Genomic DNA, 21,237 nt, shown 5'->3' on the forward strand with positions numbered 1-21,237 from the left:
GGGGGAGGGGGGGGGGGGGGGGGGGGGGGGAGGTGGCTGTAAAAACAGAGTAGTAACACAGATTTGGAGATAACGGGATTGGCAATGGGCAGTTAGTGCTGTCCTCTGACAGCTAGTTCTCAAAAGGGGGAGATTTGAATTCTTATCTTCTACTGGGAGGTGGGAAGGGACATTGGGTTTAGAGAGTGGTCATATAATGAGGCACCTGGGTGGCTCAGGTCATAATCTCCTAGCAAGTGAGTTTGAGCCCTGCATGGAGGTCTCACTGCTGTCAGTACAGATCCTGCTTTGCATTCTCTTCCCCCCTCCCTCTTTGCCCCTTCCCCCCCCTCAAAAATAAACATTTTAAAAAAAGCGGTCTCATCATGATCATTGGGTATACTGTCAATTAATCCAGTGCACGATTCACTATTGTTGGGCACCTGGGTGGCTCAGTCAGTTTAATGACCAACTTCCACTCAGGTCATGATCTCATGATTCGTGTGTTCAAGCCCCACATTGGGCTCTGTGCTGACAGCTAAGAGCCTGGAGCCTGCTTAGGATTCTGTGTGTGTCTCTCTCTGCCCCTCCCCCACTCATTCTCTCTCTCTCTCTCTCTCTCTCTCTCTCTCTCTCTCTCTCTCTTTCTGTCAAGATAAATAAACATTCAAAAAATGTTAAAAAAAAGATTCACTATTGTTTAATGATTTTTTGCAATATAGACTGAAATGGAAAAAATGTATTTTTATCAAGGGTGCCATAACCTTATTTTAAATGATTCATATTTGAGATTCTATTTATAGAAATGTATCAGGTTTTACAGTATTTATTAAGTATCTCTACTGGATGCTAAGAACCATCCTAGAAGGGAACACGCATTATTTTTGTGTGGCTTGCAACCTATAGGATAAACATATTTTATTTTTCAGATGAGAATATTGAGGAACAGTATTTTGGGAGGCTAGCCAATGTCTGGTGTTCAGAATCAGCACCATCTGAACTCAGCTTCCATATTCCTTCCTTCCAGAGGACTACTTCTTGAAAATTATCTGGGGTCATTTGCTTTCAGCACATGACACTACATTATGAACATGCTGGGTAAGCTTATGCGAAAGTAACAGCAAACTTGGAGTTCGCGATTATGATGGAGGCATGATGAAAAGCCATGCGAACTTCCAAAAAATTTTTATTCTTCACTTGTTTCCTATCTCAACAATTTCATTTGTTCAAGTTAGCATTTCTCCATGCTGTATTGTCAGTAGCAGAATGTGATATATTTTCGAGGGGGGAAAATGAGAATGATTCAAAGCTGTGAAATTTGGACTCATGCCTAAAATTCCCCCACCCCCGCTTTAACTGATTTTATACACACACACACATTTTAGACTACAAGGAAAGTGCCTTCTGTTGACACTGAGTTCTCACAGGTGAGGTGAACCATCATGCATTAAGGGCACAGAAGCTAAAAGACGAAGAGAAATGGCAACACTTGACAGAATCGCTGAATTTTTTACAGAGTATGTTAAAGGAGCTTGCAAAGTGAAATCTCAAGTCAGCATCAAGAAGGGAAGCAACAGCACATCAGTGAACCTGTGTGTCCCTGGCTGTCCCCCAGTGACCTTCACCTTGGCCTTCACCAACATCGCTCTGCTTTCTCCCAGGACCCAATTTGGGGATTAGATGCAATGATTACTAAGCTTCTCTTTCCGCTCCAAAGATACTTAAATTCTCAGGATTTCTGAGTTCTGTACCATTAGAATTGATTACCTCTAAATTGTTATCTACATTTCATAGAAAGGAAATTATTCAGGCTTGTACTTTTTGGCACAAAATTTACCCACGACTTCTCTAAAATATTATCTCTTAATGCACACAGTTCTCAAGCACTGAAGCTAACTGGAGCTACCACAGAGTATTAATAGAATATATATGTGAGAGGATGTTATTTAATAAACCCCTAAGTCAATAATTCTAATGATTCAAACCAACTTTAACTTTCCACTAATTAGAAGCCAAACTCTCAGCTTCTCTGCTTCTATCTGTGGCTCCCTCTGTCTTGGGCTCTCAATGACGGCCATGCTCCTGGTTGGGTCACTGTTTCCATGTCAGCTGATTAAAGTCCTCTGGCCAAACAGTGGGCAGGCTGGACTTGGGGAGGGATTCCCTGGAAAGCCTTGGGAGCTAAAAGCAAAGACCTGCTATGTTGGAGGGAGAGGAAGGCGGCCCCATGCTCTCTGTATCTGTTTATAAATGTCTTTCTAATCAGCAGGTTCTTGCTCTTGGGGATGCCCTGGGTGGTTTGGGTGGGTACTGTCTTCATTATCCAGCCATTGTTGTGGAGTGATGAAAGAGGCTTAATGACTTTTTGAGGAAAAACAATTGTCTCCTGTGCTGTGGGTGGTACACAGACTGTTCTAAGATAGAAAGTACAAAGCAGGACATCCCTGGCGCTATTGTGTGAAAAATTACCAGCACCTTGACATTGTAGATTTTATTTAAACACATGAATATGGGATTCTAGCTTCCCTGGACTTCTTGCTAGTCGAAGAGCCCACGCAAGGCTCCAGTCCACCACAGGGCCTTTCCATGTGCTGTTCTCACCGCTTTGAAGGTACCCCCCTTCGTATTCTCCTGGCTTGTTCCTCCTTTAAATTAGTGTTTGCGGAAATGTCCCCTTTATACAGAGGCCATCTTGTATAAACTAGCATATCCCTTCTGTCTCCTGTCATTCTCTGACCCCTTTCCATGCTTTACTTCTTCCCAGTGCATAGCACATTCTGACATAGTAAATATGTAAAAGTTGTTTATTTTCCATCTCCTCTTCTAGAATGCATGCTGCATGAGTTCTGGCTCGTTACCCATTTTGGTCCTTGTTTCATCCCCATCCTAGGAGGTCATAGTGAGCATCTAGTAACTATTTGCTGAATGAATGAAAGATTGAAAAGGTACATACACCTATCCAAGCTACTGCACTAACAGTTTAGGTCAAAAGACAACCTTTATCTGAAAAATGCACAGAGTCAGGGCACCTGGGTGGCTTAGTCGGTTAAGTGTCTGACTTTGGCTTAGGTCATGATCTCATGGTTCATGAGTTTACACCCCACCCTGGGCTCCATGCTGACAGTGCAGAGCCTGCTTCAGATCCTTTGTCTCCCTCTCTTATTGCCCCTCCCCTGCTTGCATGCTCTCTTTCTCTCAAAAATAAAAAATAAACATTAAAAAAATGCACAGTGTCTGCACATGTTTGGCATTTAATAAATACTTATTGAAGAAATAAGAACACTTAAATGCATGACCATCCATTTGATATATAAATGAGCCCCTAAGTTTTAAAATGAAAAGGGTAGAGAGGGAAGACTATGGTATTGAAATCCAAATAGCTGACAGCCAAGTTCAATTTTTAGATGCTCTAATTCTGAGGCCCATGACAATGGAAAAGCTGCAATCATGTGCTGCCTGTTTCCTCAACTGTAAATAAGGGATAACTATTCTAACAGTAATAATAATAATAATACAAAATACAAATAGCACCTCTTTGGCAGTCTCTATTGAGGATTAGGTGAGATCATGCCTGAAAAACAATAAGAGGCATACCAGTTCGAGTCTGGGTAGGAGTAAAATTTCTGTGTATTATGCATATTTAAAACAAGCACATGTTTGGAACAAGGCCCTCCCCTGTCTCTGACCTTCTAGAAAGGGTTCTGATTCTGTCTGTATGGATTCTTTCCCTTCCCCACACTCCAAAGATAAGACTGGCAGGAAAAGTGGAACAGGAAGGCTCAAACAATATATGGAAATGGTACTGCAAATCTGGGGGTTCAGGGGAGGCAGATGTGAGAACAGAGAGGGCTTTTTGAGATCCACTTTGCCTCCTTTATAAGGTTAAAAACTATAAGGTATGATTTGTATCCATATATTTCATGGATGTATCTGAAATAGCAGATTTCCCCAGCAGGGGACCTGGAACATAGCAGGTGCTCAATAAATGTGTGATAATGAATGAAAGACATGTATCATTTTGGAGTTAATTTTGGTTACAGATTTGTGTCCCTTTTTTTTTATTTTTTATTTTTTACAAATAGTTTATTGTCAAATTAGTTTCCACATAACACCCAGTGCTCATCCCCACAAGTGTCCTCCTCCATGCCCATCCCCCCTCCCCCCACATCCATCAGTCCTCAGTTTTTGTCAGCATTCAAGAGTCTCTCATGGTTTGCCTCTCTCNTAAGTCATTTGCAACTATCTTTTCCCATTCTGTCGGTTGCCTATTTGTTTTGTGGGTTGTTTCCTTTGCTGTACACAGATTTGTGTCCCTTTAATCTGTGAGGTTGAACTAAGATCATAATCCCTTCATTAATTCTTAATTCATTTCTTCATGGATTCATCTCACCTTCACATACTTTGTGGATGTATCAGGTCAAATTGAATGCCATTTTTTTCTTTCAGTTTTTCAAGAGACTAGTATTTGGGTCCTTTGATCTGCAGTGAATTTCTTCAGAATTCTGTCAACTAAATGCCTCAAGTTGAGGTCCCAATTACTGACACTCTACACCCCTCCAGAACCATAAAGGTTTCTTTGTAAAGGTACTGCCATTTTGCATCTTGTGAAAAACTCCCTCCTCTTTAGCTCAATTCAACAAGTTTCCATTGAGTGTCCATCTCTGAAAGTATTAAATGGAAATTGATTCCTCACTCCTTCAATTTTAACTATCAAAATCATAGACTATATTGTTTCTGACTGAAAACCCACCACATCTCTGCTGATTACCCCATGCTCTACCCAGTGCTGATATTGCCTGTAACCAGCATCACTGGGGGATCTATATTGTGAGTAGTATTTGTTACAAGAAAATCATGTGGCATAAAAAGAATAATTACCTTCATAAGCATGTAATTTTTTATACTATGAGATTCTCATTGGAAAGGCATTCTAAGGGAGGCATAATTGCTAATTCTGGTGTTAAACATACCTCTGAGGAGTATTTCACAGTCTGACACTCTCAGTGTCATTTCTTCCTGTGGATCAGAGGAGAGAATGGAAAGGAAATAAACTTTCACTGAGCATCTACTCAGAGCCAGGCCCTGTGAGTTCCCAGGCATGGGTTTTTCCTTATAATGACTTGAGAATTACATGGAATTATCTTCATTATAAAAGAGGACAGATTCTCACAGGAATTAAATAACGTGTAATAAAATCACCTGTTTACAGTTATGGAAACTCAGGATACAAGACCCAGCTTCCTAGGGAATACCTGCTGCCTCTGTATCCTACAGTGATGTTTTTTGTTTTGTTGTTGTTTTTCTTTGTTTTTTTTTTTAAATCAAATTTAAGAAATGAGTTGTTTCCAAGGGCTGTCTGGCCCCAAACATTTTCCTCACCACCACACTTCACTGTCTGAAAGACTGCCATTAAAATTGGTCTTTTTGTTGTTGTTGTTTTAGTTGGTTTCCTTATTTTGAGAGAGAGAGAGAGCATGCATGCTCATGGGAGGGACAGAAAGAGAAAGACAAAGAGAATCCCAAGCAGTCTCTGCACTGTCAGTGTAGAGCCCAACATGGGGCTCAAACTCATGAATGGTGAGGCCATAACCTGAGCTGAAATCAAGAATCAGATGCTTAACCAACCTGGTCACCCAGGTACCCCTAAAATCATTCTTGTAACTCAAGGCAGGAGGCTTTCTTTGGCTTCTGCCAAAATGTCTTGTGCTATGTGGGATATCTAGTGTAACCTCTTTTTTTTTTTTAATGTTTATTTTTTTTGAGAGAGGGTGGGTGGGGAGGCACAGAGAGAATCCCAAGCAGACTCTGTTCTCTCAGTGCAGAGCCTGATGTGGAGCTTGAACCCATGAACTGTGAGATCATGACCTGAGCCGAGATCAAGAGTTGGTCGCTTAACTGCCTGAGCCACCCAGGTGCCTCTAGTGTAAACTTCTTTTTAAGTCAAGGAAAATTTGTAGAAGTTAGGTCAAGACGCACTAAGAATAATTTGCAAAGCCCATAAATCCACAGCTGATATGTATAACACCAAGTTCAGACCATTTTGAAAGGAGTGAAACTCTCTTCAACTCTGGAAGGAACTGGGATCCCATCTGAGATTAAGGATATACTGCCCTACCCAGGATAACTACAGACTGTTACAACAAAGTTCAAAGATGCTCCATGGTCTTGTCAGTTGCCATCTATGTCCCCAGTATATGCTTATATAACCCTAGCTTTGAACCTCACCTCTAGAACCTTCTGCCTGATTGGCTTTGGTCAAGCCACTCAATCTTACTGAGGCTTAGTTTCTCCAACAAAAAAGTGGAGATATTAATACCTCTCTCTTCAGGCTGTTGTAAAATTAAATGGGATTGTTACCCCAGTGCTTGACACAACGAGAGCAGCTGATATGTGCCAATAATAGTAGTAGCCATCATTGTTATTGTCTTTATTGCATATCTTTATCAACACATTCCAATAAATCTGACTAAATCTCTGAAAAATTGCTTTCTTCTCAGTATTACTCAATACAAAATGCAAAGGGTTTTTTTGACAGTAAAATGGTGATATTTACCTTAACTTCAAGGCTCATCTGTGCCCAATACACAATTAAAAAAAACACAACATTTTATCATCAAAATCTTGAAACCTACAGATAAGTTGAATTTTGTAGTAGGCACACGAGCACTCACCACCTAGATTCTACCATTGACATTTTACCACTTTCCTACCTGTCACTCCCTCTATCCATTCCTCTATCCATCCATTAATCCATTCTATATTATCTCTTTGATGCATTTCAAAGTAAAGTGCAGATACTGGTATAATTTCTCCCTAACCACTCTAGTATGCATATTATTAACTATAGTTCAACATTTGTGTATTTTTTTCTCTTTTGATTTACACACAGTGACATGCATAAATCTGAAATGTGTGTTCTACAAGTTTTAACAAACGTACACCTGTATGTGATTCAAACCTTGTCAAGATGTAGAAAATTGCCATTATCCTACAAAGGTCTTTCAAGTCTCTCCCAGCCAAACTGACCCCCTACCACCCCAAAAGCAAACACTGCTCTGTTTTCCACCATGAATCAGTTTTGTCTATTCTAGAACTTGGTATAAGTGGAATCATGAAGCATGGACCTGCTATAGGCTTTCTTCACTCAACATTTTTTTTAGGATTCACACATGTTGTCATACCAGTGTACCCACGGAATAAGTACAAACAAAAATTTTTGAATTCCTGCTGGCCAGAGTCTTTCTACTCTCACCTTGCCTTGATGTCAAACTAAAATTTCTTGTGTCAAGCACATTTGCATCCCCTCATGCCTGGCCCTTGGCTTTCCCAGGTCAGTGCCTTTGCTCACACTCTTCTGCCCACGAGGCCCTGGATTCTACTTGTTCATTCATCACTTTTCCTTCAGGGCTCAGCTCCAATCCAGCACTTCCCTGAAGCCCTAGTGAGTTTCTGCCTGAGCTCTTTCTCCTTTGGTCATTGAATTTCCTGCATATTAATTGCTGCTGTTGCTATTGGTAATCATGGACTGGGGGAGAATAAAGGATGGGGAGGCTGGCACACAGGGGGTTCATGTTCTAGCATACCCTTCACTTATAAGAGCCAAAAGAAGTGAAACAGAATGATGGTTGCAAGACTAAAGAGAAAAGGAGTGAGGAGAGAGGGAGAAGTCAAGGAGATCAGCTGTATCAGAGCGGTGAGTATGAAATGGTTGAGGCTGATGGTTCAGGAAGGAGATGAGGGAAGCTATCAGGAGTCATTGCTTTCTTGTGGAAGTTGCCTAATACTGAGGAACTAGTTTGATTTTCCTTGTGGCTGGGGGGAATGTTTCTCTTTGCTACACAATCATGCAACATTGGGCTTATTTTCTCAAACTACAAGGTAGTCTCTTATTATTGACTGAGACAGTTTCATAAGTTGTTTATACTGTTTCTTATGGTGATCTGCACGTGGGAGACCTCAATAGATACCTACTGATTGCAAATGATGCCCCTTACCTGGTCAGTCATTCTTGCAATTAGTTTTATTGATATTTGGGGGGGGGGATCTANGGGTGCTCTACTTAGTGTGTATTTGACTGAATTGATCATTTTGGCCACTGTAGGCTTGCAGCAGCTGTATCTATCATCTGTGGGAAGGAAATGGGAGTTGAACAATGGAGACTATTTCTATTTTATTGCATTTTGTTATCATAGCATGGTAGCATCCAGCCATTAATGTTCATCGTGTAAGGTACTTTTTTGTCTTCAAAAATATGGTAGTGTACCAATCTCTGTTCTTGTTGCTCTAAAATTAAAATAGAAAACATTGTCCCCAAAGATGTGCCCATTACACTTCCAGCCTGGTGCTTAGGTCTATTTACAGCCCAGTGATCTCTCCACTAGAGGAGGGAAATCGTCCAGCAGCCATTGGACATCAGTCTCTCACCTCTTCTTGTTTCTTACCCCTTAACCCACCAGGCTGTGCTCAATTAAGACTGACTGATTCAGTCTAACAAAGAAGAACAGAAGCAATTTGGTGCCAGCAGACTCCCTTTTACACCTTAAATATTTTGTATTTCACCAACATTTCAAGGTAGTTTGAAGGTCCCTGCTTTCTCATGAGGGCTGGGCATGAATGTTCAAGAGCGATCATTGTAATGACATCTCTCTGATTAAAAAGACAGCTAGTGAAATCGAGATGGAACATCAAATTCAGAAACATCATTAGCAGTATTCTATTTTGGTTAGGTCTAATCTTCTGTGGGGTCACCATGTTGCCTTTGACGAGTCTGACCATTTTATATCATTTAGATTGAAACAGACCCATCATGTCACAGGGAAATGGCTTTATCATATTTAATTAACCCAACACCATGTAATAATCTCCCTGGTAATTATCCCTCACCAGTGCTTGAAAGCATGCTGCAACAAATAAATCATCAAAGTTGCAGGTATACTTAAACTGTTATTTGGTGCCATGGCAGAAGAATATTGACAAGTTACTGTGCAATACTAATTATACTAAGAAAATGTAAATGGCTTCATCAAAAAAAGAAAGAGCCAGATGGCAGGTTTTATATACTGTATCTTCATGTGTTAGGAAGTGGGATATTAAAAAGGCATCATGCCCTCTGCATCAGGGAGGAAGGAAGAATAAAGGAAGATACCTGTGTGTTTATGGATGCCAGGCTGAACCCTCCAATTGAGGAAGCTGTCAACAAAGTGGTAACATTCAAAAGGACACTAGTGGCTATTGACATTTGTGTCTAATGATGCCACACAGGATATATATGAATGGATATTACTCAGAATGAATGCTACTTGTGTGTGTGTGTGTGTGTGTGTGAGAGAGAGATAGTAGTTGCTGACTTGTTCCATGATGCCCCAGCTTTTCCTTCAAGCACTCAAATGGTGAATTGTTCATGGAAAGACATGTACCCACCAAGTGGTGAATCAATGGGCCTCCATTGAGCTGTTTTTTTCCCCCTAATGCTTTAGCAAGAACATACTTACCTGAACACACTGCAATTAAAAAGCAAAATTCAATTGGAAACAATGGACGTAAGCCTACAACACACAGAATGCAACAACACACAGCAGAGACGAAATTTGATTTCCAAGGTAAGCTCTGGCAAGCCCACAGATGTTTGGTAAGGAAGACTGACCAGATTATCAGTGAGCATAGAGTTCTGAATTCTCTTTCTCTTAGACTGCATACCTTGTTTCCCAGCTGCTGACCCCAGCCAATGCTTCCAGAGCTGAAGTGAGAGCCAGAGTGTAACCATGATTTGGGAAGTTACCATTTGAGTCAATTCTCTGGTTAGGTCAGGCTGCTACCTGCCATAGATCATGGCTGTGATTTAGCCTTATTAGAAAACAAATCTGAAAGCCATTAAAAGAGAAGGGTGTTTGAATAGTAATGTTCTCCCTTGCTTTCCACTCCTTATTTCATCTGTGTGTATGTGTGTTTGTGTGTACTTTTTGCTGTTGGTATTCAGCCAATCAATCAAAAACACTGTTTATTATAAAAGTAATTCTCCTTAATGAGAGAGAATTTAGAACATAAAAAAGGGAAAGAGCATAAATCTCTCAAGGACTGCAGCCTAAATATGATCATTCTTAATGGTTTACTATAGTTAGAGTTTTTTTCTTTTATGCATAACATTTTTAAGTTGGTTTAGTTTTATATAGTTGGGCTCCTTATAAATCATATATTCAGTATTCTGCTAAGATGACATAAGTTTAAGGGCACCTGGGTGGTTCAGTCACTTGAGCATCCAACTTTGGCTCAGATCATGATCTCACTGTTGGCGAGTTGGAGCCCCATGTCAGCCTCTGTGCTGACAGTTCCGAGCCTAGAGCTGCTTCAGATCCGGTCTCCCTCTCTCTCTGTCCCTCCCCCGCTCATGCTCTGTCCCTGTCTCTTTCTCTCAAAAGGAAATAAAAACATTTAAAAATAAAACTGAAAAAAAGAAAAAGAAGTAGAGATAAGTTTAGTTTATATATATTAGCAGTAATTAAGCTTTGATCTCTATTGCCATTCCATAGACAGGTACCACTTCACAATTTCTACACAGTCAATTTTCAATGGATACATAATATTTCTCTGCTTAGATAGACTGTATTTTAGTTAAGCCTTTCCTTATTGTGGCACATTTGTTTCCAACATTTCCAGTGTGTTTTCTTTTTTTAAGAAAACTTTAAAAAATTTTAATTCCAGTATAATTAACATACAGTGTTAAATTAGTTTCAGGCATATAGTATAGTGATTCAACAATTCTTTACATTTCACCTCACTCTTGTCAGAATGGCTAAAATCAAAAACACAAGGAACAACAAGAGTTGGCAAGAATGTGGCAAAAAAGGAAACCTCAGTCACTCTCAGTGTTTTTTGTTTGCATATTTAAAAAAATTAAGTTGTGATTTTTAAATGAAAATTTCTTTTATTTTGCTTCATAAGCCTTTTCACATTATAGTTTTTAACAAACAATTTTTCATAAGAAGTTTTTAATTAAAATTCAGTCTCATAATATTTATTATTTTGTGTTTATTGGAATCGAGGTACTTTCCAGTTTACCATGATAAATAATACCTTAACTCATTAATTAAAATTATGTATCAATTATATACAAAGCTACAAGCTAAATTGGCTATCTGTGCACATAAAGCTTTTCCAAGTTTAGGATTCTTTACTTAGAAAAGATGTCTAAAATTGGTGCCATTGAACCCAATGGGATGAGCGTGTCACTTTAGTGTCTGGGTAGAGGTTTCCTGATGGCTTCTTTGACGGACTATTACTAATCTCGCCTGCCACTAGCATTTTATGAGTGCTTATTTCACCTCTCTTGGGCAGCAACTGCTATTTCCTTGCATAAGAAGGTGGAGACATTGGAGTCAAGGCAGGGGCCTTGACTGGATCATGGACAAAGGGGCTCTATCCCTTCTGCGGATCCTAGTTGCTTGTTGTCTTCCACTAAGCCCTGCCTGGCTGTCTAGGTTTGGGGGGAGTTAGAAGAAGGGCATGATGGGTTTCTAGATCCAGAGCTGGTCAAGGGGTCTTCCCCAGGCCCATTCCCTCTGCAGTAGAGAAAGATGGAGGGGGGTCCTGTTCCAGGAAAGGACAGCCAAGAAGCCTAAACTCTGATTCCAAAGGTCTGTGCAAGCTTAGGTATGGCTCAGGACAACCGCACAGCCCTACTCGATGGGAGGGCTCAGTTGTCAACAATCTCAAGTGAAGCTCTGTCGTGGACGCCAGTTCAGATGCTATCTTTAATAACAACAATAACAATGGCAGCAGCATTTATGGAAGATATATCATGAGCTGGACTCTGCTAAGACCCTTAGAGGATTTATCTTTTCATTCTCCCAACAAACAGCTCTACTGGGAGGGACTTCTGGGCCCATTTAATAGATGAGGAAATGTAAACTCAGATTGTTTAGGTAACTGTCCCAAGTCACATAGCTTGTATCAGAGGCAGGATCTGAACTCAGAGCTTTAGAGAGCAAGCTCTTAAGCACTGCCTGCAGTTTGGTTCCCTAGAAGCAGACTCTGGGATGTGGAGTTGTATGAGAGTGACGTATTAGAAACCTTTTCAGGAGACACTATAGGGAAGTGGGGAAATAAGACTGAGGGTGCAGGAAGGTGATAAAAGATGTGGTGTCGAGCAGAGTGCCATGGAGATCATTGTGGCCTCATTCCCAGGGAAACTGGAGATAGCACGGGTCACACTTCAGTGTTGGTGAGAGTTCTTGAGGGTTTATATCTCTGAACCCATCAGTCCTTGGTTACGGGGTACTGAGATGGGGGGTGAACAGGGTCATAAATGCCCAGATACTTCCTGTCCTCCTTGGGCCCAAGCAAAGCAGATCCTGGCAGCCAAGATGCAGCCTTTCTAAGAGATAGACAAAGATGCCTCTAGTGTATAGGCACTGCTTGTGATGGCTCATGGGGTATGGGTGTTAAGTTTTTAGCTATTGTGCTAGCTAGTTAACCTCACATTGAGAGATTGAAATCAGCCACAAAGGGAGTAGTTACACTCTGGAAATTGACTAACATTATAAAATAGGGCTCTCTTCATCTCCATAGTGGTTGTTAAATATTTACTAGCATACCACTGCCAGTGTTGGCTATCAGGGTTGAAAGCTCACTGGGAGTGGGTGTGTAGTAAAATGGCAAAGGGATCCATGGAATGCAGATGGAGCAGTGACTATATCTGCTGCAGTGCTCACCTATACAAACTAGAGACGCCCACCCCAGCTCACCTGTGTGCAGGCTGAGGGGAGGGAGGGGTTGGTTCTTGGGGGGGGATGGGGAGGGAGGTGGTTCTTAAGAGAAAGGAAACTGATGAGACGGACTACAACCAGCTGGGTCACAGGACAGAGTCTCTGAAGTGCAGGTAGCCTGGGTAGATGAAGTGCTAAACAGATAAAACCCAGGAAGAGCTGAGGTAACACCTAACTAAACTACTGAGCACTTACAGAGCCAGGCACTAAGCCAGTTATTATACTTTGGCTACTCTTCCTTGCAGCCCTAGGAAGTAAGTGATGTCATCATCATCATCTCTGTAATCACCATCATCATCACCTTTGTCAAGGTTTTTATGTTTTATACACATGATGAAACAGGGGTGCCTGGGTGGCTCATTTGGTTAAACATCCAACTCCTGATTTTGGCTCAGGGCACGATCTCGTGGTTTGTGAGTTTGAGCCCCATGTGGGGCTCTGTGCTAATAGTGCAGAGCCTGCTTGGGATCCTCTCTCCCTTTATCTCTACCTCGTCCCCCTTTTTTTCTCTCTCTCTCTGTCAAAAAAAATAATTAAACCTAAAAAAAAAACCATGATGAAACAAGTTTAAAGCATTAACTTGTCCAGCACCATAGAGGAAGAGCTGAGCATTGAATTCACAGATTCTACAGGCAAAGCTTTTAATAATGAAGCCAGAATACTTCCCTGGTTTACTTCCTATGGGCTAAGCCAACATAATGGGGGTTAAGATGGTAAGGCGGTCATCAGGATGCCCAAGAATGCCCTAATCTTAGAAGGTCTGATTGTCAGAAAAGGAAATGTAGAGGGTGTACAGAAACCCAAATTAGTGGTTGGGTATCTCAGTGTGGAAAGGATGATACCCAGGTCTTATCAAGTGATGGAATCTGAATATACTCCTTTTGCTCGCAGACTCAGCTCAGGGCTGGGGCCTGAGACAGAGGATGCAGAGGCTGGAAAGGCAGAGGAAGCCTGGAGATGGGCTCAGCCAACAGAAACATTTATGGTCAGGCTGTCTGAATTCTCCTGTGGCAGCAGAGAGAAATGTCCCTCTTACTCTTTGTGGTTTCCTTTGCCTTTAGAGCTGCTACTTTGTGAGAGTTCTTTCCTTTCTCTGGTTTGCCCATCTCTGGATTGATGTAGTGGTTAACAGCAAGGATGTGTGGAAGGGTCTGGAGGCTGCCACTCCAGCTTTATTCTGGGCATGCTCTACCTTTCTAGGGCCCCAGGGATCCCTTGGCATAAATAGTCCTGCAGGGGGAGGTAATAGAAGGACTTGTCCCTATGACATAGAGGAGCTTTATCTGTAAATTTCCGTTTAACATTAACACATCACAGCTTTGTGTTTGGGGGTACTTTTATTTTGTGTTTTATCTCATAAAAGTCTAGAGCTGCCTTCATCAATCTCTGCTACATTTTGTGTTTTCTTCTATGTGTGTATATTTACACACCTGTTCATTTACCATTGTGAAGTAACTTCGCTGAAGGTAATTGAAAGTAAGATCTTTCTTATGTTGCCAATATAACCTTTTTATTCCTTTTTCAAACTTTATATATTATTTTTCTTTACACCTAACTAGTCACTTGATTGAATTTCCTTTTTTAAAAAAAATCCACTTTCCTTCCTCTAAATGAAGAATATAGGCTCTGGGACCATGCTGCTTGGGTTCGAGACTCAGATTTTCCATTTACAGCTATATGACATTAGTTCTGTTCCTTCATTTTGATATGTGTTGGTTTGTTCCTCTGTCAACTGAGGATACTTACAGTATTTTTCTCATAGGTTATTGTGGGGAATAAGCAGGACTCCGTGCACAGAGCCCTTGGCACAGTGTAAGCACTATGTGTTATTCGTTCTCACTATGTATTCTTGAAGAGGTTTTAATCTTGATCTTCAGAAAAAGGATTCTCTTCTTTCTTTTGCCAAACGTTTATAGAGCAGTTACCAGGTGCTCAGCTCTGTGCTATACTTTTCCATATGGATTTTGTCTGATATAATTTAATTCTCAACACTACCCTGTGTTAAAGTTATCACTGTTCTCATCTTCTAGGGTTTGAGCCCTGGAAATGTCATGTACCAGCCGTGTCAGCCAGGAGAGATGAAGCTCGCCAAATCACAAACGAGGCACATATCCCAGGGTCCACACACGACACAGGGTTATTTGTCCCTCGTGAAAACCAAGTCAGGCAATGATTCTCCATGAGATGGCTACGGAAGCAAGGCTGCCTGGTCTTAGGGCCCCTCCTTTACCAAATGTGCTCCTCTGATTGCAGCCAGGGAAGGGGCATTGGAGAGTCTTGGCAATGAAATGCTTTGACTTAGAACTGAACCAGGTCACTTCTGCCTGTAGCCCTTGAGCAAGAATGAGTCAGGGACCCTGCCAAATGGCCCTAGGACCCTGCCTAATCCCCCCACAGGCCTGGAAGGAGAGCAGGACAGGGTATAGTGACCAGTAGGAGTCTCCACCACCCACTTGTGACTTTGAGTACATTGCTTAACCTTCCTAAACTTCAGTCTCCTTATTTGTAAAATGGTGACAATCGCACCTACTGCAAAAAGATGTGATGAAAAGTGAATGAGACAAATTCATGTGCAACTCTTAGGATGGTACCTGGCACACAGGAAATGGCCATTTCATGGTCACTATCAGGATTACCCACGTCTATAAGAGAATCAGCAAAGCCTCATAGTTCAGCAATTGTGGTAGCCATGGCTTTGGACTCCACCGTGTGTAAGTTGCTTTTCCAGTTCCGTTGTCTACCAGCTCTACGAGCCCGGGGAAAGATTTTTGCTTTCTCTGAACTTTACTTTCTTATCTATAAAATGGGAGTGGAACCACATACACCCATAGACTATATCAAAGGTTAGAATGATAACAGTTGTTGATTGCAATGTAAGATAAATATTTAAAGTCTGTTGACTAACTTAATCTTTAAGGCAATGTTATGAGATAGTTCTCTATTAACCTCATCTTACAGCTGGAGAAACTGAGCCACAGAAAGGTTAAGTAAGAAATTTGAGGCTCTTTGGTAAGTAAATAGTGGAGCAAGGATGAAAACTCAGGCAGTTTGGCCCCTCGGCCAATGACCTTAACTCCTATGCCTCACAGCTTCCCCAAGACCCCCTGCAGAGAGATCCCAGCACAGAGACAGACACAGTTGATTTTTGTATCATTAGTACCTTTCTTCTTTGCTTGAGTGCACATTGGGACAAATAACCCTTAAGTCTATCCCTAGACTAGAGTCTGTTTGGGACACATTCTGATGGTTTTTTTTTTCCATGAATGGATGGAGGTATGAAGGAAGCAATAGCAAATGGCACTATTTATGCCATATGTGTTTGCAAAAATACCAAAATCTGCATATGCAGAAATGCCCAGCACAGAGTTGGTGCTCAATTGGCCAGAGCCCTTTATTATTTTTAACAAGCAGCCATGCTTAGTTGGAGTCTCTGAATCTGTAAACATTACTTAGTAAATGGGGACACACAAAGGGACCAGCTGGACATAGTGGCAAATTTAATAATACGCAAACAACCTGCAAATACGAAGCTCCTTTTCAAATAAGAATCTATTTGATTTGGAGAACATAGGCTTTAACTGAATGAGAAGGTTAAATCCGTGTTCTATCTGTGTTCTGTTTTCATTGTGCTTAGGGGGTTGAGTATGGAGTTGGTTTTCTTTCCAAACCAAACACCTGGTACTTAATGATATAATCAAACACCAGAGGGGAGCTGCCTTGGGAAAGCAGAGCTGGTTTGAGGTGACCTTGCTCCTCCTTTCCTCTGACAGAGAAGAGGTGGCAGATTCCACATCTAGCTGCAGTAAAGACAGAGACCTAAGTGTCCTGGCACTTTGCACAGGACCAAAGCTGTTGTATGCTGGGTACTATGCTATTCAGAGACCACTGGTTTACCTTTCCCAGGAAACTGATGATTCCAAGATTCCTTTTTTTTTTCTTTGATGCCAAGATTCTTATCCCCACTTTACAGATGAGGAAACTGAGGATCAAGGAATTCAGGTCAGATAGGCCAATCAAAAGGATGCAAAGTGAAGATGGAAAGATGGCTCCAGGGCTTTAGTATTATTTATATTAACATTGTTCTTTGTAAATGGCATGTTCTAGAGTGTGTAATTCGGGGATGGGGGGGGGGGTTGTATTTGGGCATGAGCTGAAACCCTAGTCCATAATAAACCATACAGTTATCTACTGCTGCATAACAAAATCACATTTATTAGTGCACAGTTTCTGTGGGTCAGAAATGTGGGTGTTGCTTAGCAGGTCCTCTGGCTCCAGTCAAGGCTTCAGTGAAGGTGTGGGCTGGGGCTGAAGTCCTCTCAAGCCTGGATTGGGGATGGGTTCACTGCCAAGCTCACTCAGGGATTATTGGCGGGATTCCATCCTTGCAGGCTATTGGGCTGAGGGCCTTAGTCCATGCTGGCTGTTGGCCAAAGAAAGTCCAGTTCCTTGCCATATGGACTTCTCCATAGGGTGGCTCACAACATGGCAGCAATTTCTTCTGAGCAAACAAGCGAGAAGAATTAGAGAGCCAAAATGCCAACAAAACAGAAGTCAGTCTTTGGTAACTTCATCACGGAAGGGATATCCTGCCACTTTTGCCATGTTATTCAGTAGAAACAAATTAGTGGGTTCTCCCCACACTCAAGAGGGGAAATTACCCAAGGGCATGCAGGCAGGGAGGCAGAGACCATTGAGGGCCAGACACCACCTACCACAATATCCATGATTACTTTAATGCAAAGTAATGCTTCAAATTACTTACATTTAACAGAATTGTCCCCCCAGAATATCTTGCTTGTCTTGAGGAGTGATGCATCCCCTTGTATCTGTCTACATACCCTTGATAGGATATGGACATTTCAGTCTGGAACACTCAGGATAGAAATCAGGTTTTGCTGGTCTACAAATATTAAGACACTTTCAATAACTTTACATCCACCTGTTTGATCCATGATGCTAAAGCCAGCCTTACTGCCAAGTTTTGGGTGGTGAGTACATTCCCATGTTGCTGCTCTGTCTTTTCTACACAAATAAGTATTGACCTTTGAAATAGTCTCCCTGGAATGGAAGGTGTTTTATGCTCATTCATGATGCAAACTTTGCCCAAGACCTTGTTGCAGCTCCTTTTTGGGAATGGCCTTTGGAATCAATCTCTCTCTCTCTCTCTCTCTCTCTCTCTTTCCCTCCCTCCCTTTCTCCCTTTCTATCTCTCTCTTCCTTTCTCTGTCTCTCTCTGTCTCTCTCTCTGTCTCTCTCTCTCTCACACACACACACACACACACACACACACACGCATGCACACACAATCTGCCTTTCTTTAAGATGTGATCCCCAGGACGTATTTATCAGATATGGTTGGCAGGGAAACATCCCCTTCTTTATTTATTATTTATCATTTCATGCATTTCCTTTTGAAAACTAGTAGATTTTAACTCAGGCCTAGCCAGAGTCCTCATTATTTACAACAGCTTTATGCTTTATGCACACAAGGTAATAGGCACCTATATTCAATCATTTCCAGACATGGGACATGGCAAGACTACCACCTCCATTCCTTATTTCAATAGTGGATTTAAAATGCTTTGATTGTCTGAGTCTCAGGAACTGAAGTATCCTTGGTCTTGAATTCTATAATAGGTTTAAATACAAGTGCAGGTATGAGAAAAGATAAAAATCAGGAATCACTTCTGATGACTGCTGGGTACATTAAATGGGTCTCAGATAGAAAGATTGAGATCCCAGTGCACAAAGAAAGGTGCAGAACTTTGTAGCAGAGATGAAAAGGAACCTCGAAGTGTAAAAGACAGGGGAGGCTGAGAATCGAAGACTGAAGCTTTAATAATCAGCTTATTAGGGATTATTTTTAATGTAATAAATACATATAAAGCACTTCCTGTGTGCTAGGTTCCATTCTAAGCACTTGACCCAATGTAATCTCTAGTAGATGGGTGTAATTTTCTTCATTACAAACTGAGGAAACTGAGACACAGAGAAGTTGGGGACTTACCCAAGGTCCTACAGCTGGTTGGCAGCAATTTGGCTTCAGAAGCTATGGTCTCCACCACTGCACTGTGCTGCTTCCCAGAGCTATCCACCCAGTACAGAGCCGAGGTTGCTCCAGGAATTCCTGTACAGAGTCCAACAGTCCCTGTCAAATCAGGCTGCTGGCACAGCACAGTTATTCCCTGGCATTCAGTAGGAAGAATTCTAGCTCCCTTGGGACAAAGGAATCTGAAACACACTGTGCAGGACAGAGTTTGGAGTGGACCTAGAAGCATGATCAGTGGCCGCAAAGGGCAGGGCAGGAGGTGACAGAAGACAAAGCAGAAAAGAACTGGAAATAAGGATTTAAGCCAATCTCATAATTGACCTGTAACCTGCCAGCTCTTCTTTAGGAGTTTATCCAGGGCTCCCTCCCACAAAAGCCAAATTGTTGGTGGTTGTTTACACGAGGAATGCAGCACTTGCGAGTGTGTCTGCGTGTGGGCACATGTTTACCCTCGAATATCTTGTCTGGCAGATGGTGGCAAGATAGGACGAAGGGGTGGGCAACTGCGGGGAAGGGAGAGTGGGAGGGTCGCGGTTCTCAACCCCTCTTGTCACACAGGCACCCCCGACAGCCTCCGGGAATTGATCAGTCCCGCAAGGGGGCCAAACACATCTGTGCGTGTGCATCACGTTAACGGTGCCTTTCCCCGACAGGTACACTTTAGGGGATGCAGTCTCTGCCCTTTTGTGCCAAGAGCACATTCATTTTGCTCACGCATTCAGGTACACAGGTGATTTACCTAAGCAAAACTAGCACAGCTGAAACTCTGACCTAAAACCAAGCAACAGTGTTTGCAGTGGGTCTAATTACATAGAACCCTGCTCCTGTTCACTGGCAGGAACTGGGGAATGGTCAACACTATATATTTAAGAGGAAAACCACAGGTACGGACCCCAAGTGGTTACAACAGAATTGGTTGATTTGAAAGCTCCGTCTTCACTTCCCTGAAAAAAAATTCAGGAAAGGACTTGGGGATTTAAGGAGGCGGGGGAATTGTCTCTCCTTGCCAGTACTCCCTTTGCTCTCTGATAAAGGGTGTAGCCAGCAGGCTAGATACAACTGCAGAAGAGCAACGGATATAAATATTCAGCCATGACAGTCCCCAAGGGATAAGTGACAGCAGCCCATGCAACATGCCTTCTACACATTTTAAAATGACTCTTCTCCTCCAGACCCACTAATAAGCTGACATATTAGTAAATTGATTCCAGGTGATGCTGACATTTTGTAATTATCACTATCTATAATTTTCATCTTATTTCATTGAATATTTTGATTGTTTAAAATGGAGTAGACTACCTAATAGTGGTCATTAGTTTAGCCCAAGGGAAAAATTCATGGTTAAATAAACTCACATTAGAAAAAACTTACTAAAATTACAATTGGCATGATTAGTCTCCCCCTTTTTTTAATTAAAAAAACAGACTAATTTTATCCAAACTGACAGCTTTTCTCTTTCAAATGGGTTCATTGTTCTATTGTTATCTTGAAGGAAGGAAAGACGTCTGTAGCACAGTAGTAATAATAAAAAACAGTAACGCAACACACAGGAACAAGGGTTATGTTTCATTCTACATATGTCAGTAAATGAATACTACACCTTCTCTTATTTTCTGACTAACCATACACTGGAGTGAGGAAGGCAGTGTGGCTTTGAAGCAAGGTCACGTTTGGGGGAGTGATTCTCTTACCTTGCTTATCTGAAGGGACTGTTTTTCAAGGATTCCCGGGAAGGCAGGCAGTTCCGGGCCCCACTCCCTTACTTCCCTCGGTGTCCATTTTTGTTTTAATTGCATCTTCTACAGCTTGCCTCAAGGTTCATTTTAGGTATCATTTCTGAAGAATAAAAGGGGCAATTTTAATATACAGGAAATTATTCTTAAAAGGTAACGAAGCAGATTTGACTCTTGCCAGAGCAATGTGCCACAGGAAAACATTTCACCTATTGGCAATAGCCTGAAACTCTAGCATTCTTCATATTCTTTCAGCTCCAGGAGAGGGGCCTGCCGACTCACTTGCTGGCAGTTCAGGTTTTGTGATTTTCTTCAAGGGATTAACAGTTGGAGATTATTTTACTGAAAGAAAGCTATGCTATTGATGTGGACATTGACCCCTTGATGGTTGAGGTCATTCCTTATCCATTCATCTAGCTACCCAGTCACTGTGTACTCATCCTCACTCATCAAGCATTCAATCAGCCTCTGTTCATCCATCCTTCCACCCACCGATTAATCTATGATCCGTCCATCTACCCACCCACCAATTAATCTATATCCATGCATCCACCCACTGATTAGTCTATCATCCATCCATCCACTCAAGCATGGACTCACCCAACCATCCATTTACTCACCCATGCACCCACCATCCCATCTGCACACCTGTTCATTTATCTGTCCCTATCCATCCAACCACCCATTTGCTCTCCTCTTTACCTATAAATCCATT

General features: G+C 41.7%; 1 protein-coding gene and 1 long non-coding RNA gene across 2 annotated transcripts in view; one reads left to right on the forward strand and one right to left on the reverse strand.

Annotated features, from left to right (window-relative positions):
- Window positions 1-21,237, forward strand: part of CDH13 (cadherin 13) — a 1,024,187-nt gene that overhangs the window by 130,021 nt on the left and 872,929 nt on the right. The window lies entirely within an intron of this gene.
- Window positions 16,966-20,619, reverse strand: LOC144223475 (uncharacterized). Its single transcript, XR_013332702.1, has 4 exons — window positions 20,481-20,619; window positions 18,748-18,867; window positions 17,503-17,640; window positions 16,966-17,238 (listed from the first exon to the last, which is right to left on the reverse strand). It is a non-coding gene; the product is annotated as an uncharacterized LOC144223475 (long non-coding RNA).

The sequence above is a fragment of the Crocuta crocuta genome, unplaced genomic scaffold (assembly GCF_008692635.1).
Source record: "Crocuta crocuta isolate KB4526 unplaced genomic scaffold, BGI_CrCroc_1.0 scaffold61, whole genome shotgun sequence".
Lineage (NCBI taxonomy): Eukaryota > Metazoa > Chordata > Mammalia > Carnivora > Hyaenidae > Crocuta > Crocuta crocuta.